Below are 25,162 nucleotides of genomic sequence, written 5' to 3' on the forward strand. Positions count from 1 at the left end.
AGCTCCTATATGAGGGAGACACGCAGCATCCCAGTCTTCTCCTACCAAGCCTGTGACTGCACAGTTTAAGGAGGAATCATTCATCCACCGGCATGCAATCACCTCTTTGGTTGGATTCAATCATCCATACATAATGATTCTCCTAAACAGTGCATTTACAGTACTTACTCTGCTTCCCCAAAGACTATATATTTGACATAAGTTCTATATGAACTGATTATTTAGACATTTTACCAACAATATTGAGTATTACACCAAGTGAAAAGGGTAACTCATTTATCATTTGCTTTTGGTGCTCTATTATCATATTAATGTTTTTATCTAGTAATCACTTTATACAGCATATATATATATATATATATATGTATGTATATATCGAATATAGAAAATGCTCCTTCGGGACCTCTAAATTGCGCAAAAAAATCACAAAGCAGCCTACCAGGTATATACAATCTCCAAGGTACCCCTCCAAAGTACCCAAAGTCTAATATAGAAAAGAATTGGGTGGTAGAGAAAGTATTCCCTCAGGCGCTCAACATCAATATACAGATAAAAATTAAAAGGAGTAATACATCCCTTATTCAGTAGTGGAGATCCAACACACACTATTTGCTGGTAATTATTCTGGCTTTCCGTCTGCGGCGGAATCTTTGGAGAGTTTTTTATTGTGAATTGTATCTATGTTTAATGTGTGTTAGTGTCGTATCATTAAATTGTGATTGTACTACACATGTTATGCTTTCTTTTTTGCATATTCTCCTGTATTTGTGAGATATTGAAAAGTGAAGAAGATTTCCAAGTGTGTTTTGGATCTCCATTACTGAATAAGGGATGTATTACTCCTTTTAATTTTTATCTGTATATTGATGTTGAGCGCCTGAGGGAATACTTTCTCTACCACCCAATTCTTTTCTATGTATATATATATATATATATATATATATGTTTTGGAAAGAGGCACTCAAACATCAGAAGTACATGAAAAAAAGTCTTATAAATTTATTTTCACCCAAGGGCAGGCATTTCAGATAAGATCACACAAGCTTGCAGATGGCTCTGGAAAGTGGAAGGTGACAGTAATATGATGTGTGGGTCTTGAACGGTCCATATGGGACCGAGGTAGACGGACTGACTGGTTTGATTTTTCATGTCCCTCTAATGAGCAAACACTTCTTTATCGAAAAGCACTTTGTAGTGCTGCGTATTTTGTGAATTATGTTCAAGAGTTTATGCTGAGCCACCATCACTTGTGTGATCTTATCTGAAATGCCTGCCATTGGGTGAAAATAAATGTATAAGACTTTTTTTCATGTACTTCTGATGTTTGAGTGCCTCTTTCCAAAACATATTTCTACTGGACCATTGAGGAACAGATTTGAGGGTGCACTTACCTTTATTAGTATTTAGAAGTGTGCAAATGTTTATCTCGATTTTTATGTGTGTATATATATATATATATATATATATATATATACTATTTATATCTATATATAGATAGATAGATAGATAGATAGATAGATAGATAGATAGATAGATAGATAGAGATATTTATATAGCTATAGATATTTTCACAGTGCTGGTTTAATTTTATGTGCATGGGATATGATTTTATTCTTTTATGCATGCATACAGGTTTTTCATATTTTTTAGTGTTCGCTCTGGTGTGGTTGATGAAATATTATCTATAAAGCACCACAAAATATAGTGGTGCTATATAGGTAAATGATGATAATAAATAAACTGGATTTAAAATTTGAATACAGTAATACCTGAGGTAACAGGTGATACAAGTAGAATTAGCCCAGTGTTCTTATTCTATAGAACCAAGCACTTAAGACCCTACCATATGCTGTTTTTGCTGTGGTGCAATCCATACCTCCTCACTCCTCTTTCTCAGTGTAGGGACATTTAGCCCCAATACCCACCAAGTACAGTAAACGAACAAAATTTAGGAGCTAGCCAGAAAATCCCATTAGTAATCCAGGAAAATATATATTAAAAAACACATAGTATCAATATCAAATAACCCCTATTTTATGAAAACTTGGCAATATAACATATCCCAATGCTGTATATAGTGTAAAAATTTAATTTTCATTAAACAATGCAAACAATATTTATTGATAATATAGAATGGTAGTAACAGAGCCCAAGCACATTGTTCCACATAGATCTGTAGCAATTGCATTACATATTTTTTCTAACACATATTACATACTGTATGTAATTACTATTCATTTTATTAATGTAGAAATAAATTCATATAGACTCTTAGCTCATTTATGACACAAAACAATGAAAATATAGCGACCCAAGCACATAAATTAGGACAATAGTATGTGCTTACTGTAAATACAACTTACTGTAAATATTGTAAATGTAACTTAAAAATAATTCAGGACAAAGCTTTACCTTAAAATGGAAGCAATATAGGAACAGACCTATATCAGGGATTCTGATGGACTCTTTCCATATGTGAAATCCTTATGGGTGAGGTATCTGCCCTACAGAATGTTGTGATTTATGACCGTATATTTTCAACCTTTTTATTAACTGTTGATTGAGCATAATTTTGATGTATAATTTAAATTGTTTTTCTTATTAAACATTTACCTATACTCATCCAAGTGCTACTTATCTATCTTACACATTCAGTGCTGCTCCAAGTATTGTGTTTTCATTTAAAGTGGGAGACTTACTATCTCCATTAAGCAGCTGCTAGTAGAAAGGAAACCACATCAGTGCTTGTATAAACCTTTCTTGGTAATTAACTGATGCGTGAGCATCCTGTAGATCAGGGCTGGCCAAACCAGTCCTCGAGATTTACCAACAGTTCATGTTTTCTAGGCCTCCTGGAGATCTGTAGAATTGTCAGTTAGGAATGAATGCAGCACATCTTAATTAGTAATGACTACACCTGTGCATCAGCAAGGTAGTCTGGAAAATGTGAACTGTTGGTAGATCTCGAGGACTGGTTTGGCAAGCTCTGCTGTAGATTATCTCACCTGTACACGATTAAAAAAGAAATCCACGTAACATGACCTGTTGGTGGTACTTGAGGCCCAGAATTGACAACCCTTGCTGTAGACCAGTGTTTCCCAACTACAGTCCTCAGGGATCCCTAATATTTAATGTTTTACAGATTTCCTCAGTTTCACAATTGAAATAATAAACTCCATCGGTGGATCTTTTAAAATGTGTCATTATGTAATACAGTACACGTGTGCATCAACTAGGAGATATGTTACACATGTACTGTTAGGTTTGCATACAGCAGTATTTCCCCCACTTCAGTTCTCTGGGAGCCCTTTCAACTCACTAGTACCATATTCCAGAGGTTCTCAAACGCGGTCCTCAAGGCACCCCAACAGTCCAGGTTTTAGGTATATCCATGGCTCAGCACAGATGGTTACATCAAATTGACTAAGGTGCTAATTAAGTCACCTGGGGCAAGCATGGATACATTTAAAACCAGGACCGTTGGGGTGCCTTGAGGACCGCGTTTGGGAACCCCTGCCTTATTCTATTAGCTACCAACAGCTGTTGTCTATAATGTAAAAAAAATTATTTACAACGAAACTGCCAAAAGGGATTTTGTTCCATGATCTTAATATTTTCAGCTAAATTCTGTTTCTTTGTGTTACTTTTAGCTTTCCTCTGCAAAGACACTAGCAACAAGCAACTTCCACAATAAGTGCATCCCTTAATAAATGCCTTATGTTCATGTATATTTCACTTATCATTTAAAGCAGAATACATTCTATAATTGGAAGGTCCGTGTACATGGCAGGATGTGTCACTGAACGACACATCTTACCCGGCGGCATCAGCAAGTGCGTACAAACTTGCTGATGACAGCAGCAACGAACAGAGGTGTGTGTGTGTGTGTGTGTGTGTGTGTGTGGGGGGGTTCAGGGGCCATGCTGCATTCGGCAGCAAGGCATCGCTAACGACAGCCCCAGATCCGCTTGGATGTTCCAAAAATCTCAGGCTGTTGTTAGTGACCCGCGGGTGCGCGCATCGCCATCGGTATCGGGCATACACACACGGAACAACGTACACGATGTGTCATTCCAAATGACAGGGAATGCCGGAATGCCCACATCGTGGCTCTAATCGTACCGTTTGTACCCACCTTAACTTTGAGCCTTATTGATTATTTAAGCTGGTGCCGCTAAAGGTACATACACACGGTGCAATGTAACCTTACGATTTTGGCTATATAGTTAAAATCGTATGGAAAGTTAGTGCAAATCGCACCGTGTGTACACAGCTTGCAATACCGACGTGCGCTGCCGTGGGGTCGGTATCGCAAGAAAAGATAGACTATGCAGGCAAGGCAATATTGACTACATTGTGCACAATCTAGTACATATATAGTCAAAATTGGCATATAATCAATATCTCACATAGTCAAAATCTCAAGTAAAGATAGTCAGTATCGGTGGTTCAGGGTGTCGGGAATTCAGGGGAAATCGCAAATATCTCGCTGTGTGTATACACCTCTAGAATAACTGTCTCTGTAAGTTATGAGAAAAGATTCAGAATGACTCAGCAGGTTTTACAAATCATCTTAAATGAATTAGAGGGACAAAATACATTAGTTCATACTTCATTCATAGAGACAAACACTAAATATTTGGGGCCTGATTCTGAGTCACAGCAGTGTCTAATGGCGGTTGCCCATCTGTGAATTTATGCAAATTATGCTACAAACTCCTCCCCTTGTGTACATTGGTGTGGCTGAACTGAAACATCCACTTTTAGCTGTCAATAAAGATTGGTGCATCCTTATATGTCACCGTCTGTCACACCATCAAAACGTGCAATGGCCCTATGGCAGCTACAGTTTCACCATCTGGCCATGGCGTTTCACACTTGCATCTGTGAATGCCTGCAATACCTCCATAACAGGCCCACTGAACTGATCATTTGTGCGTGCACTACTAGCCACTTCCCAAGAATGCCCATTACCTTCCTGCCACATTTGTGATACCATCTGTCCCTATTGCAACAGCATCTTTGTGCGTACACACTGTGTAACACATGTGCTGTAGGGGCTTTCAGAAATGTTCACGCATGTCCTCAGCAAATAATTGCACAACTATGGGAAAATCAGCATTGCGTGCAGATTGCCTGTGACTTCGAATTAGGCCATGACTTCTTCTGATCCTGATTGCCCTGATCACTGCTGTTTATTCTATGGGCGGTATTCAAATGATATATCATGTCCAACTTTGCGCATATCGCGCCCATAGTAATCAGGTATAGCTGTGTAAGGGATTGGGTGCTCTCGCTACCGCCGGTGTAGCAAGCTGACATGATTATACCACGCCCGTCAGCAGAAACAGAACAGGTGTGGAAGAGGGTTAAAAGAATTGAGGGCCTATTTCAGACCTGATCGCAACAGCAATTTTTTTAGCTAATGGGCAAAACCATGGCCCTCATTCCGAGTTGTTCGCTCGCTAGCTCCTTTTAGCAGAAATGCAAACTCAAAGCCGCCGCGCTCTGGGAGTGTATTTTAGCATAGCAGAATTGCTAACGAAAGATTAGCAATTCTGCTATTAAGTATTTCCTTGCAGTTTCTGAGTAGCTCCAGACCTACTCCTAGATTGCGATCACCTCAGTCCGTTAAGTTCCTGGTTTGACGTCACAAACACGCCCAGCGTCCGGCCAGCCACTCCTCCGTTTCTCCAGCCACTTCTGCGTTTTTACCTGGCACGCCTGCGTTTTTTAGCACACTACCTGAAAACAGCCAGTTTCCGCCCAGAAACATCCACTTCCTGTCAATCACACTACGATCAGCAGAGCGACTGAAAAGCTTTGTTCGCCCGTGAGTAAAATAGCATAGTTTTGTGTAAAATTGCTTAGCGCGTGCGCCCTGCTATGCATACTCATGCGCATAACTGCCGGATTTTAGCCTTTTAGCAATTCTGCTAAAAATAGCAGCGAGCGAACAACTCGGAATGACCACCCATGTTCAATGCAGGGGGGGGGGGGGGGGGGGGGGCAGATATAACATGTTCAGAGAGAATTGGATTTGGGTGGGGTTTGTTCAAAATGAGATCTACATTGCAGTGTATACATCAAGCAGCCAGTATTTACAAAATAACCCACCCAAATCTAACTCTCTCTGCACATGTTATATCTGCCCCCCCTGCAGTGCACATGGTTTTGCCCATTAGCTAACAAATTTGCTGCTGCGATCAGGTCTGAATACAGAGACAGAGGCGATCACAGCAGAGAAACTGAATTAAATAAATCCTTTCATTTCTGGCTCAACTTGCAATGGAGGATCAAAGATGAAACAGGTTCAAGCAGAGTGTTCAAAGAAAATGCAACTTTCAATACAATACATAACTTAAATTAACTTATGTAATACAAGAAATTCTCTTTTTAATAGTTCTGAAAGTTTTTTTTAAAACTACTGTATCTCTCACCTGGACGGATGTAGTTGCTTGTATTTAGTATTTTGCTTTGACCATCAGAAAAAAGAGGTCCTTCTCTGTCTGTCTCTCTTACTCTGTGTTTCCTTCCCTGTCTCCTTCTCTTTACATCTACAGTATTTATATAAATATATATGGATATACTAGTGTTTAGTGAAGCAGAAATCTAGAAATGATTGTTTGATTGCTTTCCAAAATCAAGGCTTAGTAAATGTCATGCTTATTCTGTGTAAATTTTGCTCCATGTGCTTTTGCTTACTGTTCAGTAATGTTAGAGGAAAATAACAACCACTGACTACAGTATGAATAGGCGCTTTCATACTATTTTTTCAAACAGAGAGAAGGATTCAAGGAGGCTGAAGATAGCTTCTTATTCGGCCAGCTTCTTATTCACTTCTTATTCGAGCTCCAGCTTCTTATTCAGAAAATTGAGTTTTTTAAGGGTTAACTAGTCTTGGGCCACAAATTTGACACCTGAAATCAACCGAGGGTGGTCACTTGCATATGATTCACTTGTATTTTGCCTGGCCCACCACTGGTTTGGGCATGAAATACGCTAGCAAAGTGGGCACACACACCATATTTTACCATTTTGAATAAGTAGCTATAGTTTTACAAGGGTTAACTAGTCTTGAGCCACAAATTTGATACCTGAAATCAACAGAGCATGGTCACTTGCATATGACCCACTTGTATTTTGCCTGGCCCAACGCTGTTTTGAGTATGAAATACACTGGCAAAGTGGGAACAAACACCATTTTATAATTTGCCATTTTGAATAAGTAGCTGTAGTTTTGCAATGGTTAACTAATCTTGGGCCACAAATTTGACACCTGAAATCAACAGAGGATGGTCACTTACATATGACCCACTTATATTTTGCCTGGCCCAACACAGGTTTGGGCATGAAATAAGCTGGTAAAGTGGGCACACACACCATATTTTATTATTTTGAATTAGTAGCTGTAGTTTTGCAATTTTACATCACAAATCAAGGATTAGATTAGCTCCTTATAGCACAGGGGAGTCACGGAGAGCCTATGTTGATTTAAAGGTGTCTGAAGCCAGATCCTATCCTTGCTTGAAGGAGGCTATACTCAGCAGGATTGGGGTGACAGGTCCCAGCAAAACCCAAGAATATCATGAGTTGCAGCTGAACCCATCTGAGCCTCCAATGGTCCAACTGGCGAAGGGGTATATGCAATTGCGGTCGAATTCCGGCTGGAATTCGACCGTTTTTAAATTCGACACAATTCGACAGTCACATACCCTCCCGCCGGGACACGAATTTGTCATATTCAATAAAAAACGGATTTGACAGTCCCGCTGTCGAAAAACGGACCAATTGACGAATATGTGCGTCCTGGATTCAACTTCATGAACGGCACAAAAGTGTTTAAAAAATCAAGAAAAAAAATGCGTGGGGTCCCCCCTCCTAAGCATAACCAGCCTTGGGCTCTTTGAGCCGGTCCTGGTTGTAAAAATACGGGGGGAAAATTGACAGGGGATCCCCCGTATTTTTAGAACCAGCACCGGGCTCTGCGTCCGGTTCTGGTGCAAAAAATATGGGGGACAAAAAGCATAGGGGTCCCCCGTATTTTTAACACCAGCACTGGGCTCCACTAGCTGGAGAGATAATGCCACAGCCGGGGGGACACTTTTATACCGGTCCCTGCGGCCGTGGCATTAAATCCCCAACTAGTCACCACAGGCCAGGGTACCCTGGAGGAGTGGGGACCCCTTAAATCAAGGGGTCCCCCCCTCCAGCCACCCAAGGGCCAGGGGTGAAGCCCGAGGCTGTCCCCCCCATCCAAGGGCTGCGGATGGGGGGCTGATAGCCTTGTGTAAAATAAAAGAATATTGTTTTTTTGCAGAAGAACTACAAGTCCCAGCAAGCCTCCCCCACAAGATGGTACTTGGAGAACCACAAGTACCAGCATGTGGGGGTAAAATGGGCCCGCTGGTACCTCTAGTTCTACTGCAAAAAAAAATACCCAAATAAAAACAGGACACGCACACCGTGACAGAAAAACTTTATTACATACATGCCGACACACACACACTTACCTATGTTCACACGCCGACCTCTGTCCACTTCTCCAAGTAGAATCCGGGGTACCTGAATATAAAATTATACTCACCTAAATCCAGTGTGTCCTGTTCTTTTTTTGTAATCCACGTACTTGGCAAAAAAAACAAACCGCATACCCGATCAACGCACTGAAAGGGGTCCCATGTTTACACATGAGACCCCTTTCCCCGAATGCTGAGACCCCCCGTGACTCTTGTCACAGAGGGTCCCTTCAGCCAATCAGGGAGCGCCACGTCGTGGCACTCTCCTGATTGGCTATGCGCGTCTGAGCTGTCAGACAGCGCATCGCACAGCCTCTCCATTATCTTCAATGGTGGGAACTTTGCGGTCAGCGGTGAGGTTACCTGCGGTCAGCCGCTGACCGCGAGTAACTTCACCGCTGATCGCAAAGTTCCCACCATTGAAGATAATGGAGAGGCTGTGCGATGCGCTGTCTGACAGCTCAGACGCGCATAGCCAATCAGGAGAGTGCCACGACGTGGCGCTCCCTGATTGGCTGAAGGGACCCTCTGTGACAGGAGTCACGGGGGGTCTCAGCATTCGGGGAAAGGGGTCCCATGTGTAAACATGGGACCCCTTTCAGTGCGTGGATCGGGTATGCGGTTTGTTTTCTTGCCAAGTACGTGGATTACAAAAAAGAAGAGAACAAATGTACACTGGATTTTGGTGAGTATAATTTTATTTTCAGGTACCCCATGGATTCTACTTGGAGAAGTGGACCGAACCTTGTGTCAACATAGGTAAGTATGTGTGTGTCGGCATGTATGTAATAAAGTTTTACTTTCACGGTGTGCGTGTCCTGTTTTTATTTGGGTATTTTTTTTGCAGTAGAACTACAGGTACCAGCGGGCCCGTTTTACCCCCGCATGCTGTTACTTGTGGTTCTCCAAGTGCCAGCTTGCGGGGAGGCTTGCTGGGACTTGTAGTTATTCTGCAAAAAACAATATTCTTTTATTTTACACAAGGCTATCAGCCCCCCATCCGCAGCCCTTGGATGGGTGGGACAGCCTCGGGCTTCATCCCTGGCCCTTGGATGGCTGGAGGGGGGGACCCCTTGATTTAAGGGGTCCCCACTCCAGGGTACCCCAGCCAGGTGTGACTAGTTGGGGATTTAATGCCACGGCCGCAGGGACCAGTATAAAAGTGTCCCCCGGCTGTGGCATTATCTCTCCAGCTAGTGGAGCCCGGTGCTGGTTTTAAAAATACGGGGGACCCCTACGTCTTTTGTCCCCCGTATTTTTTGCACCAGGACCGGACGCAGAGCCTGGTGCTGGTTCTAAAAATACGGGGGATCCCCTGTCAATTTCCCCCCCGTATTTTTACAACCAGGACCGGCTCAAAGAGCCCGAGGCTGGTTATGCTTAGGAGGGGGGACCCCACGCATTTTTTTTTCAGGATTTTAACCCATTCCCACCCCTTCTTACTGAAAACCATGCTAGTCAGTTAAAAAAAAAAATCTTTAAAAAAATATATAAATAATACTTGTGTCTCCTAATAGACAAACCAAGTACATAATCCCTTATAATATAAATAGATATGCTATTAGCAATAAAAAAAACACTAAAAAACATGTTTTTAATTTTTTTTATTAGATTCCGCCAGCAAAGTGAGGCGGAATGAAATTGACAAAATTATTGTCGAAAAGCACTGTTGTCGAATCGACATTCGTCAATTGAATATACTTTTGTCGAAAAGCCGCATTTTTACCACTGCAGACATGTCGAATTTTAAAAATGTCGAATTGCAAAAAGTCGAATCTGAAACGTCCGTTTTTTTGTCGAAAAGTACTGTATTGCATTGTCGAATCCAATTCGACATGTTTTTTTGTCGAAAATGCCCCGTTTTTCGACTTTCGCGGCAATTCGACCGCAATTGCATATACCCCATAATTGTCCAGAGTAAAACCTGGCTACAGAGAGATAAAAACTCTGCTCATCGGGTAGTAAAAGTAGTGGCTCTAGACCAGGCTATACGCGTATTAGACCGTGGTGTAAAACACTGGGCCCTGCAAGCTGTTCCCCAGACAACTGAGGAATTAACAGTGGTGATTGAGAGGTACCTGACCATGGGAAAATTTAATAAAGCCAAGCAAAGGAAACAGCCAGTATCTAAGCTAGGAACCCAGATCCCCATTGTTAAACCAAACAGCCCGTCTCCAGTCATATGTTTTGAGTGATGGGAGCCCAGTCATGCATGGCAGTACTGCCTAAAGCAGGGTTAGCCAGTGGATAGCAGCTCAGAGAAAACAGCATGACCTGTAGTCATTATGGCGGCTGGAAGTATTTCCCCAACTGAAACTACATTGTTTCATCTGATGGTACATATTGAAGGCTAGTATATGTGGGCCTTGGTTGATATTGATACTGGCAGTAAATTTTCTATCATCTCTGCTAACCTTGTTCCTCCCAGGTCTGGCGAGGTTCTACTCCTGGTAAAGGTGCTATGTATACTTGGGGACATAGAAGATTGCCCAAGAGTGCACCTGCCAGTGTTGATCTAAAGATGACCAGTAAAAATGGTAGCCACAGTAGCATCCAAACCTCCTTATCCACTAATCCTGGGCAGGGACTTCCCACTATTACAGGAGGTTGTTACCTGGCATGACACTGGCAGACAGAGGCTCAGCTGTCCCAGGGTCCAAGATCTACTAGAGGCCAAGTGTCACGATCCGGGTATCTGGACGCCATTTCTTACCCATCAGATGCCTCCTAAGGCTGGCTCAGCGCTCCAGGACCGGATCCCACCTGTTATCCTGATGTGTACATTCCTGTATCCTCTCCTGTCACTCTGGGACGCTGTCACAGTAAACGCCATATTACACCTGGCATGGCGTCTCCCGCGGCCTCCGCCGCCGTCCCTGAACTTCTGCATGCAGAGTGTCTGAGTGGCAATTACGTCAGCCGCGGCCTCCGCTGTGTCCGCGTGGTTGGATGTGCATCTGTCAGCCTGGCGCCTCCTGTCTCCGGTGGCCGGCGCCGCCATTACTGTTTTCATTACCACATGGATTACAAACCAAACTTCCCTCCAAGTGTCTGCATGGGCGCAGCCATCTTGGATTCTGTCAGCTGATTATTTCCACCAATCTGTTCTCAGTATTGATAATCTGCATAATTGCCTAGCCAATCCCTTCCTTGCTGCAGGTATAAATACACTGTGCCTGAGCAAGGAAGGCGTCAGTGCTTTGGTTGTCAAACCTAGTTCCTGTTTGTCTCTCTCCTGTGATTGTCTTCCAGGTTCCAGCTCCTGTCTCAAGACTTCCACCATAGAGACCCGCACCAGCATTCCACCTGCGGTGTAGCCTGACTCTCCAATCCATTGTGGATTCATCTGTTTCCAGCTACAACATTACCTGCTTCCAGCTCAGCTTCCAGCAGAGTACAGCTTCTCTTAAAGGGCCGGTGTCCTTTCTACACTTTACCACTCTCCACCGGTATTATTATTTCTCCGCTCTCAAGTTCTACATTTCAGTTCATATTTCATCGCTCCCAAGTTCATTTATTATTTAACTGGTTCCAGCCAGTATCCACTCCGTGCTAACAACAGTCTGGTTCCAGCCAGTATCCACAGCAGCCGTTTTATCTTCAGCAACCCAGCTTTTCCTGGAACACCAGCTGGCACAATCCTGGGTTATCTCCATTGCTACAGTCGGGCCTGGTAAGGACTTTCCATCTAGAAGATCATAAGAACTATCTCACACTACCAGTGCCCTGTGGCTCCTGCCATCCTGTAGTACCCAGGAACTGTATTTATTCTTTGCTGACTTTTACGTTTTCTTTTACTGCTGCTGTGTTGCGGAGTTGTCATAATAAACATCATTTGACTTTTATCCAAGTTGTCGTGGTCACGCCTTCGGGCAGTTATTATTCATGTTACTTACATGTCCAGGGGTCTGATACAACCTCCCAGGTTCCGGTACATCTCAGCCCCTACAACTGAGGCTGCCTCCCGTCAGCTCAGGCCCTCAGTTGTGACAGTAAGCACTGACCTAATGAATCCAGCCGGAGACCAGGATCAAGCGGCCAGGCCGATGCAAGAACTGGCAGCCCGACTAGAACATCAGGAGGCTGCACAGGGCCACATCATCCGCTGTCTCCAGGATCTCTCTACTCGGCTGGATGGGATTCAGACAACTCTCCGTGGATCAGGCGCGTCTGGTGCGTCAACCACAGTGACTCCAGCTATAACCCCACCCACCTTACCCATTTCTGCTCCACGTCTTCATCTTCCAACGCCAGCAAAATTTGACGGATCTCCAAGATTCTGCAGGGGATTTCTCAACCAGTGTGAGATTCAGTTTGAGCTACAACCTGGCAATTTTCCCAGTGACCGTACAAAAATTGCCTACATTATTTCTCTTCTCAGTGGCTCAGCCCTTGATTGGGCATCACCGTTATGGGAGAGGTCCGACACCCTGCTATCTTCCTACACTGCCTTCGTGTCAACATTCAGGCGCATCTTCGACGAGCCAGGCCGGGTAACCTCAGCTTCATCCGAGATTCTCCGTTTACGCCAGGGGTCACGTACTGTAGGACAATATCTGATACAGTTCCAGATCCTGGCATCCGAACTGGCATGGAACGACGAGGCCCTGTATGCTGCATTCTGGCATGGCTTATCTGAGTGTATTAAAGATGAGTTAGCTACCAGAGACTTACCTTCTAAGTTAGATGAGCTAATCTCACTCTGCACGAAAGTTGATTTACGTTTCAGAGAGAGAGCAACTGAGCGTGGAAGATCATCTGCTCCAAAATCTTCTGCTCCTCCTCCTCGTCAACTGTCACCATCTAAAGATGAGCCCATGCAACTTGGCCGTTCCCGTTTAACTCCTGCTGAGCGCCGAAGACGTCTCTCCGAGTTTCTCTGTCTCTATTGTGCAGCTCCGTCTCACACCATTAATGCCTGTCCCAAACGTCCGGGAAACTCCAAATCCTAGCTCGCCAAGGAGAGGGCCGGCTAGGAGTAATGATCTCCTCTCCATCTCCTCAAGATTGTAATCTCCCAGTCTAACTTCAAGTTGCTCAACGTTATCGGAACGTCATTGCCCTCCTTGATTCCGGAGCAGCTGGGAACTTTATTACCGAAGCCTATGTTAAACGGTGGTCCCTACCCACCGAGAGACTTCCTTCGTCCATTTCTTTAACTGCCGTGGATGGCAGCAAAATTTTTGATGCAGTTATTTCTTTAAGGACTCTACCAGTTCGTCTGAGAGTGGGAGTTCTTCATTCCGAACTTATTTCTTTTTTAGTGATTCCAAGAGCCACACATCCTGTGGTCCTGGGCCTTCCATGGCTCCGTCTTCACAATCCTACAATTGATTGGACGACTACGCAAATCCTGGCATGGGGTTCCTCCTGTGCTGAGACATGTTTGTTGAAAGTATTGCCTGTCTGTTCTTCCTCCCCTAGGTCGTCTGATGTTCCACCTCCTCCATATCAAGATTTCACGGATGTGTTCAGTAAAGCTTCTGCTGATATCCTTCCTCCTCATAGAGAATGGGACTGTCCGATTGATCTCGTTCCAGGGAAGGTTCCACCTCGAGGCCGAACTTATCCGTTGTCTCTGCCTGAGACGCATTCTATGGAGGAATATATTAAAGAGAACCTAGCAAAGGGGTTCATTCGACCTTCTTCTTCTCCAGCCGGCGCAGGCTTCTTTTTTGTAAAAAAGAAAGATGGTGGTCTGCGGCCGTGCATCGACTACAGAGGTTTGAACGACATTACCATCAAGAACCGTTATCCTTTACCCCTGATTACTGAGCTCTTTGACAGAGTTAGCGGAGCTACCATCTTTACAAAGCTGGACTTGCGAGGTGCATACAATCTCATCCGGATCCGTGAGGGTGACGAGTGGAAGACCGCCTTTAACACCCGTGACGGACATTATGAGTACCTCGTCATGCCCTTCGGATTAAGCAATGCTCCAGCTGTCTTCCAGCATTTTGTCAATGAGATCTTCAGAGACATTCTATACCGTCATGTCGTGGTCTATCTAGACGATATCCTCATTTTTGCCAACGATTTAGAGGAACATCGTTTTTGGGTTAAAGAGGTTCTGTCCCGTCTCCGTGTCAATCATCTCTATTGCAAATTAGAAAAATGCGTCTTTGAAGTCAAGTCCATTCCGTTTCTAGGGTACATTGTGTCCGGTTCCGGACTAGAGATGGATCCTGAGAAACTACAAGCAATCCAAAATTGGCCGGTACCCTTAACCCTCAAAGGGGTCCAGAGGTTCTTAGGGTTCGCCAACTATTACCGAAAGTTTATACGAGACTTTTCCACCATTGTGGCGCCTATTACTGCTTTCACTAAGAAGGGTGCTAACCCGTCCAAGTGGTCTGAAGAAGCCATGCAAGCATTTCATCTTTTAAAACAAAGGTTCATCTCTGCGCCTGTTCTGAAACAGCCTGACATCGACTCTCCTTTCATCTTAGAGGTGGATGCCTCCTCCGTTGGAGTAGGAGCGGTGTTATCTCAGAGGGCTAAAGATGGCCATTTACACCCTTGCAGTTTCTTCTCCCGGAAGTTCTCCCCAGCTGAGCGCAACTATGCCATTGGCGACCAGGAGTTGCTAGCCATCAAGCTCGCTCTAGAAGAGTGGAGGTATCTGTTGGAGGGAGCTTCTCATTCAATCACCATACTTACAGACCACAAGAACCTTTTATACCTGAAGGGCGCACAATGTCTCAACCCTCGTCAGGCCAGATGGGCACTTTTCTTTTCCAGGTTCGACTTTAAACTCCAGTTCTGTCCGGGCTCTCAGAATCGCAAGGCCGATGCCCTTTCCCGCTCATGGGAGCAAGAAAATGAGTCAGAGTCTTCAGACAAGCATCCTATTATAAATCCGTTGGCATTCTCCACGGTAGGGATGGACTCTACGCCCCCATCAGGGAAAAGTTTTGTGAAGCCGATGCTAAGGAAGAAGCTCATGCATTGGGCCCATGCTTCCCGTTTTGCCGGACATACAGGTATCCAAAAAACCCTGGAGTTTATCTCTAGGTCCTATTGGTGGCCAACTCTGAAAAAGGACGTCTTGGAGTTTATTGCATCTTGCCCAAAGTGTGCCCAACATAAAGTATCCCGCCAGTCGCCTGCGGGGCAACTGGTTCCACTATCCGTTCCCCGTCGACCATGGACCCACTTGTCGATGGATTTCATTACAGACTTACCCATGTGCAACAAGTTCAATACCATCTGGGTGGTAGTTGACCGGTTCACCAAGATGGCACACTTCATTCCTCTCACCGGTCTTCCGTCAGCTTCCAAGTTGGCTCAAGTATTCATACAAGAGATCTTCCGACTCCACGGTCTTCCTGAAGAAATTATCTCAGATCGAGGAGTTCAATTCACAGCCAAATTCTGGCGAAGTTTATGTCAAGTCCTCCAAGTCAAGCTAAAGTTTTCCACGGCTTACCATCCTCAGACCAATGGTCAAACCGAGAGGGTGAATCAGGACTTGGAGGCCTTCCTCCGCATCTATGTGTCCTCCTCTCAAGATGACTGGGTTCAATTACTTCCCTGGGCCGAGTTCTGTCATAACAACCAGTATCATTCTTCATCTGCTTCAACACCATTCTTCACTAACTTTGGATTCCACCCTAAAGTCCCTGAGTTCCAACCGCTTCCAGCAACTTCTGTTCCCGCAGTGGATATCACCTTGCATCAGTTTGCCAATATCTGGAAGAGCGTACGATCAGCTCTGCTCAAGGCATCGTTCAGGTACAAGAAGTTTGCGGATAAGAAGCGTCGAGCAGTTCCTGCTCTCAAGGTGGGTGATCGGGTATGGTTATCCACGAAGAATTTGAGGTTAAGAGTTCCCAGTATGAAGTTTGCACCTCGCTATATCGGTCCTTTCAAGATTGAACAAGTCATCAATCCTGTTCCTTACAGACTCCAGTTGCCTCCCTTCTTAAAAATACCCAGGACATTCCATGTTTCCCTGTTGAAACCGCTGATCTTGAATCGGTTTCATTCCTCACTTCCTCCAACTCCGAAAGTCCAAACTCAACGAGGCGTTGAGTATGAAGTGGCCAAGATCCTGGACTCACGTCACCGTTACGGTCAACTACAATATCTTATTGACTGGAAGGGTTATGGTCCTGAGGAACGTTCATGGACCAATGCTTCTGATGTCCATGCTCCTGCCTTGGTCCGGAGATTCCATTCCAAGTTTCCTCAAAAGCCAAAGAAGTGTCCTGGGGCCACTCCTAAAGGGGGGGGGGGGGGTGCTGTCACGATCCGGGTATCTGGACGCCATTTCTTACCCATCAGATGCCTCCTAAGGCTGGCTCAGCGCTCCAGGACCGGATCCCATCTGTTATCCTGATGTGTACATTCCTGTATCCTCTCCTGTCACTCTGGGACGCTGTCACAGTAAACGCCATATTACACCTGGCATGGCGTCTCCCGCGGCCTCCGCCGCCGTCCCTGAACTTCTGCATGCAGAGTGTCTGAGTGGCAATTACGTCAGCCGCGGCCTCCGCTGTGTCCGCGTGGTTGGATGTGCATCTGTCAGCCTGGCGCCTCCTGTCTCCGGTGGCCGGCGCCGCCATTACTGTTTTCATTACCACATGGATTACAAACCAAACTTCCCTCCAAGTGTCTGCATGGGCGCAGCCATCTTGGATTCTGTCAGCTGATCATTTCCACCAATCTGTTCTCAGTATTGATAATCTGCATAATTGCCTAGCCAATCCCTTCCTTGCTGCAGGTATAAATACACTGTGCCTGAGCAAGGAAGGCGTCAGTGCTTTGGTTGTCAAACCTAGTTCCTGTTTGTCTCTCTCCTGTGATTGTCTTCCAGGTTCCAGCTCCTGTCTCAAGACTTCCACCATAGAGACCCGCACCAGCATTCCACCTGCGGTGTAGCCTGACTCTCCAATCCATTGTGGATTCATCTGTTTCCAGCTACAACATTACCTGCTTCCAGCTCAGCTTCCAGCAGAGTACAGCTTCTCTTAAAGGGCCGGTGTCCTTTCTACACTTTACCACTCTCCACCGGTATTATTATTTCTCCGCTCTCAAGTTCTACATTTCAGTTCATATTTCATCGCTCCCAAGTTCATTTATTATTTAACTGGTTCCAGCCAGTATCCACTCCGTGCTAACAACAGTCTGGTTCCAGCCAGTATCCACAGCAGCCGTTTTATCTTCAGCAACCCAGCTTTTCCTGGAACACCAGCTGGCACAATCCTGGGTTATCTCCATTGCTACAGTCGGGCCTGGTAAGGACTTTCCATCTAGAAGATCATAAGAACTATCTCACACTACCAGTGCCCTGTGGCTCCTGCCATCCTGTAGTACCCAGGAACTGTATTTATTCTTTGCTGACTTTTACGTTTTCTTTTACTGCTGCTGTGTTGCGGAGTTGTCATAATAAACATCATTTGACTTTTATCCAAGTTGTCGTGGTCACGCCTTCGGGCAGTTATTATTCATGTTACTTACATGTCCAGGGGTCTGATACAACCTCCCAGGTTCCGGTACATCTTAGCCCCTACAACTGAGGCTGCCTCCCGTCAGCTCAGGCCCTCAGTTGTGACACCAAGGTTGTATGACTGTAAAGCCCTCTCTTGCCAGTGAGCAGCAGGAGGATAGTGAGATTGAGACACATTGGTCCCCATTGGTGAAAGAGTGTCTTTGCAGGACTTTGGGCGAGATCAACAGAAGGATGGCAAGTTCTCCAATACTTTTTAAAATGTGTAGTGGTAAATGGTAAGGTAAACTCTGCTATACCACCTGAAGGTGTACCTTACTTTATGGTGGAAAACGATTTGTTTCACCTTGTAACTTATTTGCAAGGTAAAAGGGTAGACCAGTTGCTGGTTCTCTGAAAACACAAGCAGCTGCTATTGAGTGCGGCTCACATGCATTTATGGGGTGGCCATTTAGGGAAGGAGAAAACTCTCCAGCATATCCAGCTATGGTTCTTCTGGCCAGACATTCATTCTGCAGTAAAAAAAAATTATTGTCAGGAATGCCCAGTCTACCAAAAGACCACACCCGAGATATAATTTAGGGCGACCTATGTTTTCCTGCCTATCATTTCCGTGCCTATTGAGCTATTATGGATCTGATAGGGCCAGTGAAAAAATCAGATCATGGGCATTGGTATATATTGGTGGTGGTGGACTATGCCACCATGTACCCATAGGCCATACCACTATGTAACATGAAATATAACACTACTGTCCAGGAGTTGTTGATTCTGTATACCTATCTAGGGATACCAAAAGAGGTCCTGACTGACTAAGGTACCCCTTTTGTGTCTAAATGTGGCGTAATATGTATATGTAGCTCTACTGTGTGTTGTATCGTGTATAATGAGCACTACTGTGTGTTGTAATGTGTATAAGGTGCATTTACTGTGTGTTGTATCGTATATAAGAAGCACTACTGTGTAGCGTAACGTGTATAAGGAGCACTACTAAGTGGTGTAACGTATATAAGGAATACTACTGTGTGGCGTAACATGTATGTAACATGAGGCACTACTGTGTGTTGTAACGTGCATAAGGTGCTCTACTGTGTGGCATAACATGTATAAGGAGCAGTACTGTGTGGCGTAACGTGTATCAGGAGCACTACTGAGGTGGTGTAACGTGTATTAGGAGTACTACTGTTCGGTGTAATGTAATGCAAGTCGGTGTAATGTAATAAGGTTGCACTACTATTTGACATAATTTGAATTGGTGGTACTTATGTGTGCCCACACCCCTTCTTAATGAGACCACGCCCTATTTTTTGGCACACATTTTTTGGATTATAGGGGGAGGGGGTGTGCAATGCATATTGTTGCACCTGGGCCCACCACGGTCTTGTTCCACCACTGAGTAGATTCATATGCAATTTTGCCACCAGGGCAGCATCCTTAACTGAATGTCTGAACAGTTCCCAAACGAGATAGTATGGTCTATGCCCGCAGAGACTGCTTGGCAGTATTTAAGGCATGCTTTGTGCGTAGAGCCTGTATTACAGGCTCTTGATTTCAGGTGTCAAATTTGTGGCCCAAGACTAATTAACCCTTGCAAAACTACAGCTATTCAAAATGGTTAAATATGGTGTATGTGCCCACTTTGCCAGTGTATTTCATGCCCAAATCAGTATTTGGCCAGGCAAAATACAAGTGAGTCATATGTAAGTGACCACGCTCTGTTGATTTCAGGTATCAAATTTGTGGTCCAAGACTAGTTAACCCTTGCAAAAGTACAGCTGCTTATTCAAAATGGCAAATTATAAAATGGTGTGTGTGCCCACTTTGCCAGTGTATTTCATGCCCAAAACAGCATTGGGCCAGGCAAAATACAAATGGGTCATATGTAAGTGACCACGCTCTGTTTATTTCACGTGTCATATTTGTGGCCAAAGACTAGTTAACCCTTGCAAAACTACAGCTATACAAAATGGTAATATATTGTGTTTGTGCCCACTTTGCCAGTGCATTTCATGCCCGAAACAGCGTTGGGCCAGGCAAAATACACGTGGGTCATATGTAAGTGACCACCCTCTGTTGTTTTCAGGTGTCAAATTTGTGGCCCAAGACTAGTTAACCCTTGCAAAACTACAGCTACGTTTTCAAAATGGTAAAATATGGTGTGTGTTGCCACTTTTCCAGTGTATTTCATGCCCAAAAGAGCATTGGGCCAGGCAAAATACAAGTGGGTCATATCCGAGTGACCATCCTCTGTTGATTTCAGGTGTCAAATTTGTGGCCCAGGACTAGTTAACCCTTGCAAAGCTACAGCTACTAATTCAAAATGGTAAAATATGGTGTGTGTGACCGAAACAGCGATGGGCCAGGCAAAATACAAGTGGGTCATATGTAAGTGACCAACCTCTGTTGTTTTCAGGTGTCAAATTTGTGGCCCAAGACTAGTTAACCCTTGCAAAGCTACAGCTACTTTTTAAAAATGGTAAAATATGGTGTGTGTGGCCACTTTGCCAGTGTATTTCATTCCCAAAACAGCATTGGGCCAGGCAAAATACAAGTGGGTCATATGCAAGTGACCACCATCTGTTGATTTCATGTGTTAAATTTGTGGCCCAAGACTAGTTAACCCTTGCAAAACTAAATTTTCTGAATAAGAAGCTGGAGCTCGAATTAGAAGTGAATAAGAAGCTGGCCAAATAAGAAGCTAACTTCAGCCTAGTGATTCAGCAGACCTTTGAAAAGTCACTTCTTGGGGACGTGGCTTGGCTCGCAGGGAGAGTGGACGTGTGATACACTGGCTCCTGCTATCCTTCCTGAATTACAGAGCTTTTTCGGGGGTCTTCCATCTCTCTATGCGCCTCTACATACCTGGGTGTATTCCTGGTCTGTCGGCTCTCTTCTATTGCCTCCCGGATGTCTCTGAGGCTACCCGTCCAGCTGTGGCCTGCTACCCTGTGATGCTGTGGCCTCCATTAGTGCCGCTGTGTCGCCTGAACTTCGGAGCTCCCGGCTGTGGGCGTCCCGTGTCTCTCCTCTGTACCCTGCTCCTGTGTGCATCCTGCCGCCGATCTCTGGCTCACCATCTGACCAGAGTTCTGGCATCCTGAGGCCACAGTCACCTCTACCAGCCCCGTGGAGTGGCCCCCGGCTGCCATCTTTGATCAATACCGTGTAGCTTGGCACAAGGCAGAGGGGTCAGACCTTCTTCTACCTCACCTCTCTGCTCTAGGTACTGTTACCAAAGGCTCCTTTCTCAAGGCCACCCATTAACAGTTCCCTGGTGCAAGCCCAACTGCATGGGGGTTTCTGTCCCATCCCCTGCTGCTTATGCCTGAATATAACAGGTCCCTTAGCAGCTTCACCTCTACAGGCCTGCCTGCACTGGCAGCAAGTATTCACTATAACAGTGCTAGCTTATATATATTATTGCTGGCCGCTGTGTTGTGATGACTGTTAGACATAACTCCCAATCTTACAGCTGACTTGCACATCTTTATAGCCTGGGACAGAGATGCTTGGTTCTGTACTGACACTAGTTTTTCTGCTGCGCTACACTAAAAGAGTGGTGGATATATTCCCTGTGCCTAGATTATTGTGCCTGGTTCCGGTACTGTTCATTAGCCTGTAAAAAATTATATGTACATACAGCTAGAGATAAATCTCGAACTGTATATATATCTGGCGCTGAAATGCAATGTATGGTAATAATTTACCAGATGGTGATCAGTAAAAATCGTGGCCTTTAGGGCTGCTGAGCAAAACAGCTGGTTAGGCTGAACAACTGATTGAAGTACAAAGAAGGAAGAAATGCTCTGCGCACCAAAAATCACTTAGAATTAATTAATTGATTAATTGAATGCAGTCTAGCAAGGAGAATGATTGACTCAATGAAGCTTGACCTTTTATATAAAGAAAAATATTTTATAAAACAGTTAATGACACAGAACAAAGTGTATAAGACAAACAGTACATATATATATATATATATATATATATATAGCAGTATAAAAACCAGAGGTTTTCACCTCTTGCATGTGTAAACGGAAACACTGTATCTAACTTTTATGAACGTGCTGTTTAAACAGCATACAATGTATCTAAAATGCAGATCAGATATCTTAAGTGAAAGAGGCTCTTTACAGAGAGCAACAATTGATTCTGACACTGGCGTCCCAGTGTGGAATCATATAAAATGTCCACAGATGGCTCCACAATATAAAATTATTAGAAGCAAAGCAAACGGTAATAATTATTACCCCCGTGCTGATTCCTGAGATGTAATGCAGAGTCCTGTATGCATTTGCACGAGGAGAGTGTAAAGATTTGTAGTTGCTGCCACAATAGTAATTAGAGGACAGACTTGCTGGAATACTTATTCTCCGTTGTAATAGCCGTCAGTTGACCATCAGATGATGACATATAGGGAGTTTCCCAGCAAGGGACGTGATCTGTATGGCTATCGGTAACAGCATGAAACGGCAAAGCCGCTGATGGCTGGCGCCGCACTGGTCTCACAGCGGAGATCCGTCTATATCCAGTTGATCGCAGCGGGATTCTAATGCAGAAATGCCGTTAGCAGCTGGACTCCCTTTAACCTCACTGCGGAGGTATGATTCCTGTAGGTCACTTGGCTTAGATGTGGACGGAACCGGAGTATCAGGACCGAGATGGTAGGAGCCCGTCTGTGGAGTAACAGATATCCACTGCACTGAACTCGTAGAAAGGGGCGTCAACGCGTTTCGTCTCCTAGCAACGGAGACTTCCTCAAGACGAATACCTTGCTACTGGGAGATGCAGCATTTATACCTAACTGATTATGTAAATTGAATCTGGTGTGTCAATTAGTAATCAAACACGCAGTAGGCAAAATCCTGATTACACAAATATCTAAAACAAAATAAAGAGCAAGAATAACTCACAATTAAAATAAAGTAAACATAAAAGGTCAGCGGAGCATTGAGTCAATAATGCTATATCATCAATTGGGTAAATACAGGGCAGTAAAGAATCATAAAAGATCTGTCTTTATGTATTTAAACTTAATCAAGTCTAAATTAGTGCAACCAATCTAAAACCGGAGAGGGAAAGATAGTCATGCTTTAACCCTCTCTGTACTGAAACAGACGATTTAGAATTGATGTGAATCTGTTATGTTACACAAAAACTCCAGTTTCTCTAACAACTAATACAGGTGTTAGTACAATTCCTAACAGCTACTATCCAAATGAAAACTATCTATTTATTTGCTAATTAATTTAATAGATAAGATCTCAATTCTACTATCTTACAGCCTTATCTAGGCAAACATTACAAAGAATTTATGGTGATGCCGACAACACAAATTATTGGTGTAAAATTGTATGATTCCACTAGATTAACTTATAAGCGTATATTCAACCATATATCTATCTTAAACAATTATACATATACGCATATATAGAAATTACATGCATATAGGTATAGATATGTGTTCAGTATTATTTTATATTTGGGATGAAGCAATGACACTAAATCAATATAATCCTGATTGAATTTATTAGGTCACTCTACTATAAGCATGAATTATAAATAAAGTGAAAAATATCTAATCGAAACCCTATCAATATAAATTGATATTAGTAACCATGCCAATGGGAAGGAACTTTGACTACAACGTAAAGAATCAAAAATAAAAACTGATAAGAAGCAGACAGGTCAAATTGAGGGCTGACATGTGTCCTCATAAGATATAGATGTATAAGACCCCGAAAAGAACCTAAATAAACCTATAAAGCTATAGATACCCCAAAAAGGAAAAGAACTAATGAAAATTGGACTTTTTAGATGACATAAAAAGTCATTAGCACAAAACAGGACACACATACATATACATAATTCTATATTTATATAAGTGCAAGTATCTATAAATATGAACATCCTAAATTAATCCAGACAGGTGTAATCTAGGGCTTCATTTAGACCTTTAGGATGCAACGTATCTAACTTGAAGATCCATGATGATTCTCCTAAACAAAGTTTATGAAATCTGTCCCCCCTTCTTTTGGTGCTGGAAAATTGTTCCAAACCCATTACTGTCAAAGAAGATGGATTGCCATTATGTACTCTCGAAAAATGGCGTGATACACTGTGGGTTTGTAATTTTTTAATGATATTTAATCTATGTTCTCTAAACCTTGATTTAAGGGATCGGGTAGTTCTCCCTATATATTGAAGAGAGCATGAACACTGCAATGCATATACACAGTATTCAGAATCACAATTAATGAACTGTTTGATTTGAAAGGAGTTCCCATTAACAGTAGATACAATAGATGACATTTTATTTCTCATATGTTTACAAGTGAGATAGATTTGTTTGTTACAACGATAATTACCCAAAGGTTTAGTTGGTAACCAAGAAGGATTTTTTACCGGGATAACTGGTTTGAGGAAGCTGGGTGCTAACATTTCTTTCAGGTTGGTATTTCTTCTAAATTTAACTAGAGGCTTATCAGCTAAACGGTCTTGGTTAATTAATTGATAATTTGTTTGAACTATTTTTTTGATGGCATTAGATTGTTTGTTAAACTTAGAAATGAATTTAATTGACTCCCTCATGGGGACCTCATCTTCCATATGATTAACCTGCTTTTTCTTTGACTTATCTATTTTTGGTGATGAATTCTCATTCCCAAGAAGGGAATTTGCATATATTCTAGATTCTTCTAACATGTGCAGTGGGTATCCTCTTTCCTGAAACTGTTTTAATAGAGTTTCAACTTGTTAGAGGAAGGCTGAATCCAATGAGCAATTACGTCTTAATCTAATGATTTGATTCTTTGGAATGTTTTTGACCCATGGTCTATAATGACCACTTGTAAAATGTAAAAAATTTCCTGATCCTACTGGTTTACTGTAGTTAGTTGAAATTATTTTATTGTTGGCTATAGAAAAGGTGACATCAAGGAAGTTTATTGTTGCTGAATCAAAATTGTGAGTAAATTTGAGATTAAAGGAATTATTATTCAAACAATTAACAAAATCAAGTGCTTTTTGAAAACCCCCATTCCAAATAATAAATAAATAATCGTCAATGTAATGGCCATAGAGGACCAGGTTCTCTCTATACGGGCCGCTCCAGATGTATTCTTCCTCGAAGCGGCCCATATAGAGGTTGGCAAAACTTGGTGCAAACCTGGTCCCCATGGCCGTTCCAAGA

Source organism: Pseudophryne corroboree, chromosome 3 (genome assembly GCF_028390025.1).
Source record: "Pseudophryne corroboree isolate aPseCor3 chromosome 3, aPseCor3.hap2, whole genome shotgun sequence".
NCBI lineage: Eukaryota > Metazoa > Chordata > Amphibia > Anura > Myobatrachidae > Pseudophryne > Pseudophryne corroboree.